The sequence below is a fragment of the Notamacropus eugenii genome, chromosome 7 (genome assembly GCF_028372415.1).
Source record: "Notamacropus eugenii isolate mMacEug1 chromosome 7, mMacEug1.pri_v2, whole genome shotgun sequence".
NCBI lineage: Eukaryota > Metazoa > Chordata > Mammalia > Diprotodontia > Macropodidae > Notamacropus > Notamacropus eugenii.
Window position 1 is genome coordinate 109,116,502 of NC_092878.1, and position 13,512 is coordinate 109,130,013.

At 35.1% G+C, this 13,512-nt stretch overlaps 1 pseudogene; it reads left to right on the forward strand.

Annotated features, from left to right (window-relative positions):
- The first annotated feature begins 1,738 nt into the window (after positions 1 to 1,738).
- LOC140513215 (large ribosomal subunit protein eL32 pseudogene) lies at positions 1,739 to 12,967 on the forward strand (annotated as a pseudogene).
- The last annotated feature ends 545 nt before the right edge of the window (positions 12,968 to 13,512 follow it).

The following is a 13,512-nucleotide window of genomic DNA, read 5'->3' on the forward strand; positions in this document are numbered from 1 at the left end:
TTTTCTTACTTTTAGGATATGCTCATAAATATACTAGCATTTGCAGCCTTCTTTCATATTTTATCTTGTCTCTTTCCCCAGTTTAAATGTAATCTTGAGTATAAGAACTGGATTTCTTTTTGCTTATATTTTTATCTGACGTATTTATCACCGTGCAAGCCATATAAAGTTTGCAAGTTATCTTAGCACTTAGAATATAAAGTCTTTGATTGGGTTTGTCCTTGCTTGATTTGTTTAGAATAGGCATTTAAAAATGATTTTAAAAAAATGCAATTGCTATTTATCTGTTTGCTTTTAAAAATAAAATACCCTGACTGAACACCAAACACCATATATACAAAAAGATTTAGCAGTAGGTGAAGAAAGAAGGAGAAGTCCCAGGAGAAATTGTGACTCATTTTATTGAAAATACAAGTAGATAACATAGCTTTAGCAGTGATGACAGTTATCTTCTGACTTAGTTGATTAATTGTTGACATTACTATATTAAAGTTAAGGTGCAATGCATATAACTGTAACTGATCAGAACAATATGACTTCAAAAGGCTCTCTAACCATTTAGGCACAAAGACTCCACATGAGCATTTGGAGTCAGCAATGGAGAGATGAAAGTGGAGGGTGTGAGACGTTGAAATCATTTAGAATAATGGAATAAGAGAGTCCAGTTTTCTTGATAGAGATTAGGTCACCTACTGAAAATAAAGAGGGATAAAGTTAGAGTCAAGGAGAAAAAAACAAATCACCTAGGAATAATTAAATGAGATTAAATGAGATGGTGAGATAGTAAATTTCCCATCACAGGGTGTGCAAAATGAATAAAAATCCAATTATTAGATGCCCCTCTATCAAGAATGCTTAAGATAGGGTTCTGGAATTAGTACAGGAAAAATTTGGAGTCATATGTTGAATTCAAATCTTAGATCTGTCACTTCTCACCTGTGTAACCCTACTCTGGTCATTGTACATTTAAGGGCATCAGGATAAAATGAAGGCAGTTGGACTAGATGGTCTCTGAGTTCCCTTTCAAATATAAATTTGTAATCCTATAAATTCTGAAGTCCCTTTGAAACTCAAGAACCCGTTACTCTCTTTGAATCAATTATCAACATAGATTGTGGTTAGAAATTAAGATTAATTAGTTAATAAGAAATGAAATTTTGCTGCATGATCTAACCATTAACAAGTATACATAATAGTATATTGGGGATAAATATTTCTGCTTTATAGAAATATCTTGGATAATATACTTTTGCAGTTGGATAATCCTTTTTTCTAATATTGTCACATTGTACTTTCCTTTCAATCATAAATTATCCAGCCATCAGTTTATTGACCTTATCACTGTCCCTTGTTAGAATATTTGGAAGCTGTCAGCTATCTGACCTTGTGCGTTCTTGATATCACCATTGATTTATAACTTCTCATAGCTCTGACAGAATTATGTAGAGGATTAGCTTTTAGGAGCAAACCAGAAAATCATTCCCTCCATATCTCTAATTAGAAGGACATGTAGGCAGAGAGGAAACTCTACACTGTGGAAACAACCACAGCAACAAATAATTTCAGGAAAAACCTAATAGTTTTCAGGGAAGCTCATTTGTTTCCATCTCTTTTGGATTACCCTGCCTTGAAATCTGCATCTTCTGGTTGATTTCACATGAGACCTTGGGAAATGAAGAACATCACTGAATCTTTGGCAGTATATCAGACAAGGAGAGACAAACCTGTCTTCTTGACGATTCCAGGCAGAGTGAGCCAGAAAAACCTCATTTGGATCAGCCCCAATGTTTTAATCTACCAAGGTAAACTTTTGGCTATCTGTTCATGCTTCCAGATCTTTCTAATTTTCAGCCATCCTAAAACATTTTAAGCATCTGTTGTGTGATAGTGCTATAAAGTCAGAGGAACTCTCTCCAGTCATTCAAATTGTTTAGAGATGTATTTTCTCCTAGACACCTATTGGTGATTAAGATAGAAGACTTATGTGGTTGTTTTGTTTTTTTTTTTTTTTCACTCCATACCAAAGCATGCTGCTATGCTGTCATTGGACTTTTAAATCTTAATTCCTTGAATTTTATAAATATTTCAAAACATACCTTTTTATACCCAGTTCACAGTACTATGCCTTCTAACTTATTTTATCCATGCTACTCTGGGGTACTTCTCATTTGGATCTATTCCCTTTGGACCTAACTTCCAAAAAAATTTTCCCAATATTTGGAGAAAATAATTCAGCTTTGGAAATTACATACTGGGTCTGAGTGTCTCTGATTATTGAATGAATGCGTTGTAACTCAACCAGACCACTAGATAAAATTCATACTCATTTAGGGCGAGGTAATGCCCAGGGCATGGCCCCTTTAATGAGGCCAAGAAAAAGAAAGACATCAGGCTGGGAGGGAAACAGCAACAGTTACTATGGATAATCACTCTTAAACTAGGAGGCCCAAGGTCTCCCAGTGTATCCTGGGCCATTTCCAGTCATCCTGATGAATATCTGGTCACTGGATCCAGATGGCTCAGGAGGAGAAAGTGAGGCTGGTAACCTGCACAGCCCTCCCTCACTCAAAACAAAGTCAAGTGCAAGTCATGTCATCATTTCTCTGATGGCATGGCCTTCTTCAGCAACAAGGAAGAATACACAATACAAAAAATTCAGCCTCTTAGAGAAAGCCTTCCTTAACCTCTCAATTCCAGGTCCTTCCCTCTTTCAATTATTTTTGTATCTATCTATGTATAGCTTACTTTGTACATATTTATTTCCTTATTCTACAACCTCACTAAATTGTAAGTTACTTGAGAACAAGGACTGTATTTGCATTTTTTATTTACCAAGACTTAGAAATGGGTCTTGCCCATACTAGGCATTTAATAAATATTAATTAATGGATTAAATGAAGTGAGATTCAGAATTAAAATAAAAACATGAATTTGAGGGAAGGAAAAGAAATCAATCTTCAAACTATATATTAAATCGGTAGAAGAGGATTTATAGGTCACAAATGTGGCTAGACAGTTTAAAATTTTCCAAATCCACTATAACTCTAAAATCCTCCTAGAATATCTGGTGATGTGTAAGGGACCTTGACTTTCCAAAGTTCGTTCAAGCCAAAGGCAAACTTCATAATAGAAAAGACTTTGAGCTACCATCTATGGAAAACCTATATACGTATCCTGTAACAAACATGTTACATGATGGATAGAGACTTAGCACCAGATGATTGTCCCTTAAGAAATGATATATTTATTTTCAATACAACAATTAATAAAGATTGTCTTGCAAAAACAGTTGTTATCTGAATCAGTGGAAGGAATACCCACAACACTGAAATTGTGACTACTTGAAGGACTGAAGTAATTGATTTATAGCACTCTTATGGCCAGTCCCAAGTATAAGACTAAGGTGGTTTCCAAGTTTTTTAAATTATTTACTCATAATCAAATAAGTTATTTTTATTTTCTCTAAAACAATATCAAATTCCTTAGAAAATAAGCATCCCTGGGTCTTTATATCATCTCCTCTCAAGAGACCAATGTCACCTCATCACATTAATTCTATGATACACTAAAGGAACATAATATAATTTCCACTGAGTTGCTTGAACCCTATTTGTTTTCTCATATTCTCTAACCGTGCACATTTTTCTAAAGGATTTATTTCCCTTTGGGAAGAAATCTCTCAAGATGCCCCAATATTCTACCTTCCAATGAAGAAATCAAAACTTTTTTACAAATGAAATTGTAACCTCTAGCAGTGATTATGTATTTATCTAAGGGTGTGGGGAATCTTTCCTGAAAAAAAAAAGAAGAGGACTCTCATTTACTGTGTTTGCATTTCTATCACATTTCTAGAAAATCAAGCACCATCAGGAAAGTTTATATCACAAAATGCATGTTGCTTAAGAAAAAGGTCTTATTCTCTGTTTAATATTTATTAAAATCCTCTTATCCATTTTAGGATCTGTACTGTGTTTCCTTGTCATCTCTTGTAATCTTTCCCTCCAAAGCTTTAACCTGTAACTTATTGAGCAGAGCACAAGAGGAAGTGTTGTTTTCACGGCATGTTAAAAAGATTAGAAGAACAAGACTTACTATTTTTTTCCCATTTTTAAGTATGTTTGAATAATTCTTGCTCAGAGACAGAGGTTGCATTAGTGAGTCTCTTTTTAGCAGTTTTTAATTCTTGAAGAAAGTTTGGAAATATAAGAAGACAAAAAGTATTTTGTATCTTAACACTTAAATAATTTGGCTCAAATCAGTTCCATCACAATAGGTTACATGTCAATTTAGACAGAACTATGTACGAGTTGTGTACCGTCCTCAAGTGCAGAACACAGCCCCTTCGCATTGTTTCTTAAAGTGCAGGTTTTCTCCATGTCTTTCTGCAAGTCCTCCACAGACAATTTACTGCAAAGAATGTAGATTACCACATACTTTGAATCTCTCTGGCTTGTCTCAGATTGAGTATGTTGGCTTAATTGGGCAAGATTTATTCCTCTAACAGTTTTCTCCGTGTGTGTGTTTGGGAATTAACTTTTTACTCATAGTTATAGTTTTTAGAAGATGTGTACAGAATGTGCTCCTCCAGTTTCACTTTTCAATGAGGAGATGATTGTTTTTCACAACCTTAGTGATCTTAAACAATAATAACACTGATAAACTCCTTTTAACTAGGATTTACTGCATTCAGTAATGTATCCAAATGAATTCCTAAGGCCAAGAAAGAATAATTCAACGTAATATTAGATTTGGATTAGTAACAAACTCTTTTATTTGATTAATACTGATCCTGGCATCAGGATAAGCTACAGCCAAAATCTTCCTCGCATGCTTATTAACTGTGTTACCATGGCCATATATTTCATTTACCTTGTCTTAATTTCACTTTCTAAATTTGTATAAGGCAATATTATCTGTCGTACCTACTTTATAGAATCCCATGATAAAATGATTTGTATAAATTGTTTTTTTTTTTTTTCAAATCAGAGAGCTAATCACAGTTTAAGAAGATCTGGGTTCAAGTCTCACTTCTGACACTTACTGGCTGTGTAACTGAATAAATCACTCTGTCTCTCAATGTCTGAGGGAACTCTTTATGGTTGCACATTTCAGGAAAAGAGAATATTTTATTGGTGGAGCAGTGACCCGCATCCCTACCCTTAGACTGATATTACTTTTCTCCAGGAAGTCCTTCATTGAACCACCAGCTCACTTTAGTAATACTGACTTAAATTCCTGCCATTCCTCAGTGCTTGCAGGGAACTTCATCTATGGCCATCTCTTTGGGAACGCACCTTCTCCTAGATCTATAGGGACCAATCACTTATTAACTGCATAATCTGTGCTAGGTATTGTGCAAAGTGATTTACAAACATCTGATTTGATCAAGAGCCACACAAATGCCTAGACTTGCCACAGAAAACTGAATGTGCTTTCCAAGTGTAATTCTTGTTTCTGTTTTTTCTCTGCTCTCTCTTCTAAAAGCCAAGTCCAATGTCAGTGCAGCACATGTACTTATTCTGTCTGAAACATCAGCAACAAGGCAAGGTGTTAATAGTCCCAGAGAATTTTACAAAGTTCCAGTAAAATCACAGGGTAAGGTTAATTCTGGAAAAAGTGAGTTAACACCTTGTTAAAGACATGCCAAACAAAACACTTCCCTCATCAGTATTGACTTTGTTTATCAAAGTGCTAACCTTAAAAAGAGAATCTCCCAGTTCCTTAAGACACAAGAAAGAGAGAGGAAGTTTTTACTAGATTCCTCCAGGGAACAACTGTTATGTTCATCAGCTTGGAAAAGTTTTCATTTTGATGATATTTATTTAGAATTTTAGCTCAAATAGTACCTGATATTTTAAAAACATTAAACCAAAAATGTAGTTTTATTCATACTGTTGCTAAAATATCATTGAAAACTCAAGTATCTAATATATTTTATCATTCTTGTCATAACTCCACCAGCTTATTTTTTTTTGTATTTACATGTTCATCAATTTTCTAATTAAACATTAGTTTAAGGCTAGAGATACTCAAAGGACTATAATTTTTAAAATATATGGAATCTTAATTGATTGAGGAAATTATCAATCCAACATCAAAAATAACTGAAGTTGTCAGAGCTAGGCGGATTGAATGAAGGACTGTGAGCTGGAACAAGGGATGATGAACCTAATACTATGAAAAAAGGATATGCATCTCTCAGTGGAAGGCTATAATGTCAAAATTTGGTATGCTAAAGATAAATTCATGAAAGGGTAGGCTAAACAGTTTGTTTAAACTACTCAGACAGACAAGAACAAACTTTGCTCAAAAGTCAGAAGATGTCACATCAGTTTTTGGTTTGTTTTTTTTTTTCTCCAAGGAGATTTTCCCCAGGAGACATGAGGGGGAAGCATACCCATGATTATGGTTTATTAGGGGATAGTGAATCATCTTAGAGCAAGTAGGCAAGGTCTCTATGCCATTTATTCCCCGAAAGTAGACATAATGTCAACTTAGATTAATGAGATAATCAAATTCAAGGAATGTTGCAGGAATTAGGAAAGCTTTAGCAACAATGGTCAAAACAAGGCAGAGCAGAGGACATCAGAGTAAAGACAATGTGGAGGCTCCATTAGACCCAAAACAAATGCTTTCTTGAGAGGCATTCTTTTTAATTGTAGTATCATACAAGTCACTACCATCCTCACCCATCCATCCCCACTTCCCACTCACTTCATTGCTTTGGTGCACGGTCCTGAGTGCTGTCCATGGTCCAGATCCATCAGGATTTACAAAGGTGCCATTTTGTGGTAAGATGCTTGAAATAGAATGAGAATAAGTCACATTTTGAAAATATCCAGTTCAATATTATCTCTTTATCAACAATGATATTAAATCCTATAGTGTAAAAGCTACTTGCTTAAATTCCCAGTATATTTATGCCTTTTCCATACCACTTCCATTCTCTGCAAACTGAAAGCACTTGTGTAAGCTTCCATTAATCCCCTTTGACTCACTACTAGAAAGCAGAAACAACTATTCACAACTACCATTCACGGTAATAGTCACACTGTCCATTTTTACAGCTCCCTAGGAGTGTCTTTCAAAAGTATTAGTCTAAAAGTTGACTTGGAGCAATTCATGCCCAGTAAGAGATAGCACTACTGAATATGGTGGCTAGTCCACTTGGCATCTTTCTTTGGGAGTCAATTTGCCTTGTTCCTCCCATAGGTTTCCTTTTAATGTATGGATTCTTCGGTAAGAGGATACCTTTGGGAGTCATGCTTCTCTGATTTTTCTGTGGCATTTGGAGTTGAAGATCATAGTGGAAGCAGCTTCTGTACAAAACAATTTTCAAGAAGAAATGGATCTTTTGATTCGGGCTGCAGGCTAATATGTCCCTACACTCATATAAAATTTATACTTTTGAAACCCTACTTATATTTTCAATTAGAACAAATCACTTGGGAAAAGATTAAAAGGAGAACATAAGAGAGCAGGAGGTCCAGACACCAGACAGGCAAGAATAAGGACATCTGAAGGAAGTGAGGAAGTTAGGGAAAGTAAACAAACAGATACAAGGCACCAGTAACGAGAAATACAATGTGAACAGTGGTATAAGAGAACATCACTCTGAATTCTAAGCTTCAAATAGCCCCTGCAACCTCAGTAGCTTTGGCAGAGGAAGGCCTCAAGCTGTTTTGGCATTTACAGGCTTGGAAGCCTTTGTAATTCTCTGCTTGCTTATTGTTGCTGAAAGCTGAGTTCTTTCCCAGTCCCTCCAGGCATCAGGTTTTTAATTAGGTGCTTACCCTAATACCTTGACTACCTTCTGTTAGTCCCAGCAACGGACACAAGAACTACCTTACTTATGCACTTCTCCTTATGCTTATAAGATCATGTATTTAGACCTAGAAGAGGCCCTGGAGGGCATTTAGTTCAGCTGCTTCATTTTAGAGCTAAATAAATAAAGTCCCAAAGAGGTGAAATTACTTGCCCAAGGTCACACAAGTAGTACATAGGGGAGCCAGGATTCAAATTCAAGTCCTCTGTTTGCAAATCTAATGCTCTTTCCCTTATACTTTGTTGTCTTTTTCTTTGGTCTTCTAGATAGAACCATTCTGGGTTTGAAGTGTTGACCTGAAAATTTGGTTAAAGAAAAGCAACAGGCTAAATGCATACATATTATGATTTAATTAATCAAATAATCAATTCCCTATTAAAGACAATGGTAACATAATGCATTATGGAGCCAGAAATGTTCTGGCTACCCAGTGCAGAAATCTTCTGGCTTATATACATTTTGCAGTGAGAAAGGAACTCTCCTAGTTGAACAAATCATAAATTCAGTAAGACAAGACAATTAACAAAGTAATGTCGGTTGGGCCTTGCAATTCCAGGCTGTGTAAACATATGTCTCGGTGACAAGGAAAGAAATCCCACCACTAGTGAGTGGCAGGCTTCCTGCCCTAAACAGATAACTGACATAGGAAAGGGTAAACAAAGTTCAATAGAAATTACAACCTAAGATGTCTATGTTTTCTTTACCATTAATATGCCATAACATAGTATATGTCTATAGATAATAAGATATAAAGGAAAGTCCCATTATTCAAGATAGTGTCTTAGGTTAAAGGTCTCCTAAGGAACGTAGAGTCAGCCTTGGCTGGCTTTGTTGACATAGGAAGAGGCATTCTCTGAGTTTGCTTCAGAGAGAACAAAGAGATTATTCCAAAATTTTATATTAAACATTATCAGGAGACAGGAAGGTGTGAATTCAAATAAAAATTCAGGTATGTATAAGCTTGGTGACTTTGGGAAAGTCACTTAACCTCTAAGTTTTCTAAACCATAAAATGGGGATAATAATAGCATTTTCCTGATAGAGCTGTTGTGAGGATCAAAGGACATATGTGCAGAATACAGCTCAGTAAATGGTACATAGTAGGAATACCAACTATTACTATGTTTTTTATATGAGAGTAAATGGGCATAGGGATAAAAATAAGACCTGTTCATTTCACTGCTAGAAGGATGTCCACAGTGAGGCCATTTCCTTCACTGATTGAGGCAGGCATATCTTTTTTAAACTTAGGGTCTCAAAAAGATTTCAAGAGACTGAGAGGTTTAGTGATTGGCTGAGGGTCATGCAGTCAGTATGTGCCATGGGAAGGACTTAAACACAGGTCTTTTGGCCTCTGAGACCAGGAAAAAATAGAATACCATGATTCCAAGTCTTCCGATTCAAGATGTTTTCTTCCTTTAGACTTTTGAGTCTAGGATCAAATCTCTTTTAATTCTGTCAGACGAAGTTTAAGAGTTTTTGTTTTTTCATTTGTCGTAGCTAATAACTGAAGCTACTAAACTTTTAACACAATACCTTCCCTTTATTTTTACATTTTTCCCCAGAACACTGATGTATGTATACATTATATCAATAACATACATTTAATAATGTATATTATGATATACATATAGCTACCACTTTCCTGGTAAAATATTTATAAAAATAAAAGGAATATATGATCTTATAATTGCAAATACTGCTCCAGCAGTTGTCTTGGAAAGGATTCTGGGCAATGTTGGCTCTTGCAGAATAAGATCTTCGTCCTCCTATCCCCTGGAGAGGTGCTTCTCTAAAGGAGCAAGGCCCTTCAGAATTCAGCCTCTGCATTTTTGATCAAGGCAGTTAAAGATGTATGAGCAGTGGGCTTGTTTTTTCCTGGTGGTTGTTTATGATGGAAGATAGATTTCACAGACAGTTTTGTTTTTCCCATATTTTACCTCCACAAGGATTTAACAAGAGCATATATAAAAGGTTTTATTTACAGAGGGAGGTGGAAGAATAATTAATAAAAGGACTCTTCTAAATTTGAGAAGACAAAGGTTCAAGTTCCAACTCATAGTCTTACTAGTTGTGTGACCCTGAGAAAGTCAATTAGCCTTATGTTCTTTATCTGAAAAATTCTCACAATAATGTCAGTAGCACTTCCTTCACAGGATAATAGTGAGGATTAAATAAACTAATTCATGTAAAACATTATAGACCATAAAGAAATATACCCTTAACGGTTGTTCTTGTTGCTCATAATATTATTATTATTATTAATAGTAGCAAAAGTGGTCACTGTCATCATCATTAATAATAAAATTAATTTTTTGGAAGGTAAACATATTTAGAGAGTAAACAATCTAGCTTGTTCGGGGGAGGAGTTCATGTTTTGAATATCAAAAATTGTATCAGGCAATACCCTGGACATTAACGGATATCTCTTGAGATTCCTGAATACAATTTAAAGACCTGTTATCTCCTGAGACAGAAGCCAAATTTTCAGAATTTTGGGGGAAATTTATGAAGAAAATTTTTGTTCTTTTCTTTTTAAAGTAGATAAATTGTTTGCTGAATCTAGGACAAAATCAGTAGAGAAAACCCAGTTGCTAAAATATAATTCAGTGTTGCTTTGGTTCTTTAATCTTATCAGTGCATTCTTTCTACAAATTCAGATTGTTAAATATCCATTTTTTTAAAATCTAGTACAGTGGTTCCCAAACTTATTTGACCTACTGGGTGCTATGTCTTTCCTTCTTTCTGTCAGCTCTTCCCGTGGAGGGGCTGCTTTCTCTTCACCAGAAGCTTCACCTTTAAAAAAATACGCACTGCCCCCCACCCCAGGAAATCTACTTTCTTTAATCCTTTAACTTTTTAAAAAATTTGCACCCACCAAAAAAGTATAATATATAATATGCATATATATATTATGTATAATATTAAATGATACATCTTAAATTTAATGATTTATTATAAATTTGTGGATTTTTTTCCTGCATTGAAATTTTGATGACACAATATTGCATCCCATAACTGTATAGTACTGTATTATGAACAAATCATTATATCCACATGATACTACAGATGCGTGCTGGACTTGCCAACAATGTACGACAGGCTCATCTACCAACACTTTCTTAATACATGTAGGAGGATTTGACCACTAATGGGATATGGCTTGCATTTTGTGTGTTTATTTGGAAAATAATGTAATCATTATTACTTTAACTGTGTACCACAACAGATGAAATATGTATAAATGAATTTTCAAAAAGTTCTTGTCTTCTTTTCTTATGCTTGCACTACCTCAACACCCTCCATCAGCACCCAAGGCTACTTCTGCCTGCCCTGGATCTTTTCAGTGCCCCCCAGGGAGCTGTATTGTCCATTTGGGGAACTTGTGATTCTAATGGAACTCATAGCCATGCACTCCTTTAAATCCTTCAAAGAGTTTCTATCCAACATGCTGGAGACATTTCTTTACTTATGCATTCCAGTGCAACACATGGACTTCTCTCATTTCCCTTACTCTATCTACATGAGCAGCCCACCTTTTCTAATAATGTCTATTCTAATGCAGTTCTTTATGTCATTTCACAAATAACCATCATTATTTCAATAGACTGGTGATGAGTTTTCTGGTGATGAGCTTCTCCTGGGAACATAATGATGATAAAGAGCTATCAATTTTTCCAATAATATGTTTACTTGATGATGAAGTTTAAACTGCTTCCTGCTATCAGGGTGTCATTGATAACATCTTGAAGATACTCCTATCTACAACACAGCTATCCATTAGGCTTTTGGTGTACCAAAACTTGAATTCCTCAAAGATGTTCTTCTAGGGAAATCCTCATTGGTAAAAATACTTCAGACTATTTATACCTCCTACTACTGGATAGGGTGTCTTTCTATGTCTCCACTCACTATCCCTGTAATTTTCCAAGCCAAATACTCAATCTTGGGCTTTAAAATATAAATATTGAAATATGTATCGAAATATAAACTCCTTGAAGACAGATCCAAGTTTCTACTTGGATAGTTGTATCTCAAGTGCTTTTCACAACTCTAGGTGTATGTTATTCCTAGTGAGCACTTTTTTTCTTTTTTCCTTCCTTCCTTCTTTCCTTCCTTTTATTTGCTTTCTTTTTCTTCTTTCCTTCTTTTTTTGGACTTTCCCTCTTTCTTTTTCTTTCTTTTTTCACTTACATTTCCTTCCTCCTTCACTTTTTCACTTCTGTACCTTTATTTCCTTATTTCTTCCTTTCTATTTCTCTTTTTAGCATAATAACTGTGACTATAGAGAAATATGCATGATTTGTGTATTCAAAAGTATTTATTAAATGCCTACCATTTAAGGTTTAATGTCCTCTGTGTTAGAAGAGACACATAGTTTTTCCTAACAAAGTTTAGAATCTAGAAGGGGCAGAAGACAAAAAAAATAGATAATGAAGGAATATATGGATGGATGGAAGCAAGAATAAAAGGTATTATGTGCCAAGTTCTGAGAAAAGATTTATGCAAAATAATAAAGATTGAAATGTGCATAATCAAGAGAACATTGTATTACATTGTGTGAAGAATGAATTTGGGTGCTATGTCTTTCCTTCTTTCTGTCAGCTCTTCCCGTGGAGGGGCTGCTTTCTCTTCACCAGCATCATGCCCGCCCTCAGGCCCCTTGTGAAGCCCAAGATCATCAAGAAGAGGACCCAGAGGACCAAGAAGTTCATTCCACATCAGTCTGACAGATATGTCAAGATCAAGAGAAATTGGCGTAAACCAAGAGGCATTGACAACAGGCTGAGAAGGCAATCCAAGGGCCAGACCTTGATGCCCAATATTGGTTACAGAGGTGATAAGAAGACAAAACACATGCTACCAAGTGGATTCAGAATGCTTTTGGTGCACAATATCAAAGAGCTAGAAGTGCTTCTGATGTGCAGCAAGTCTTATCCGTGCTGAGATTGCTCACGTTTTCTCTAAGAATTGGAAAGTTATTGTTGAGAGAGCAGTTCAGCTAGCCATCAAGATCGCCAATCCAAATGGTAGACTGAGGAGTGAAGAAAATGAGTGAAAAGCTTTGCATATTTTTATTTGTGTTAAATAAACCCTGAAACTACCAAAAATAAAAAATAAAAAAAGAATGAATTTGAACAAATATGTTATTTTATCTATTATATATACCCAAATTTACCATAGGAGCATGCATAAAGATATTATCTGCATACAGAGAGAGAACTTTTTTTTATCTCTACATACCTATTTGTTTCTAATAGTAGTAAACTCTGGGTAGGGGAAGATGGAGGGGAAAAAAGGCATTTTATATGATAATTTTGTTGTATACTTGAAAGGAATAGCAAGTTGTACATAGTATGTTTTCATAGTATATTTAAACCTTTTTTAATTGTACTGTTAAGAAAATGTTTGTATTATTCTATAAATTAAAAATAAAATAAAAGTTAATTTTGGTCCCCTCTCTTAGGAACTTATATTCCCATGAGGAAAAGAACTCACATAGAGGAATAATAGCCAGTAAGGCTATTTTGGTTTGGAAAGATTTAGTAATAGTACTGGAGAAATAGAGGAATAGTCTGATGCAGCTTTTTTTTTTTTTCTGTAGCAATGGCAGCACTGATTTGATTATGGACCAAGAACAGTAAATCAGGAATGAGGCATAGAGTTGAGGAGATGAGGGAAGGTATA